Raw genomic sequence first — 781 nt, 5'->3', positions numbered from 1 at the left:
TCTCTCGCAAGGGGCACTGACCTGACCTGCGACAGCAAGAAATACCAGGTTAAGAATGAGGGCAAGAGACAGAGGTCTTTTTTATATCCGTGCCATGAGTGACACACGCGTGTTCTTACTGGTATCCTTTACATGGCCGAGTGTCACGTGTCTGGTCAGTGATATGGAAGGTCAATGAGCTACTCAGAATAGATGGAAACTTTTTTTACTATTGAGCCTTATTAGTATGGTGGCAACAGTATGCTATTAGGTGTTAGCTAAGAGCCTGGCCAACTTGAACATGGCCTGAAAAGGGGACACGATAGCAAACCATACGAGATACCAGTGAGGAAATACTAGAACATTAAGTACAGAGTAATAGCAATTTCGCAAATATGTTGAATGGAGTAGATTGAAGTGACAGACAGCTGAGGCAAGAAAAAAGAGAACATGAGTGGAAACCAAGAATGCACGAACGACAAGGAAAAGAGAAATCTCAGAATAAGAATCCAACAAGGTTTTTAAAGAGAAAATCACGAAAAAACAACAACACAAGAGACCAGAATTCTAGAATAAAACAGAAAGTAAACTTGCAAGAATCTTGTTGCTACGTACTTTGAGAATGGAATGGTGTAAATATAGAAAACATTGGAAAACGAGTGGATTAAGTGGTAGAAATGTCGTAAACAAAAGATGCATAAAATATAGTCATGAAAGATGAAGAAAAAAAACAAAAACTTTCACAAGTAAAGAAAGAAGTGAAAATAAAAGCAGGACGAAAGAGAAAGTGTCCCCTCCCCCC

The sequence above is a fragment of the Penaeus monodon genome, chromosome 30, assembly GCF_015228065.2.
Source record: "Penaeus monodon isolate SGIC_2016 chromosome 30, NSTDA_Pmon_1, whole genome shotgun sequence".
NCBI classification, from domain to species: Eukaryota; Metazoa; Arthropoda; class Malacostraca; order Decapoda; family Penaeidae; genus Penaeus; species Penaeus monodon.
The sequence above is the reverse complement of the archived record's forward strand: the minus strand, read 5'-3'. Positions refer to the sequence as shown.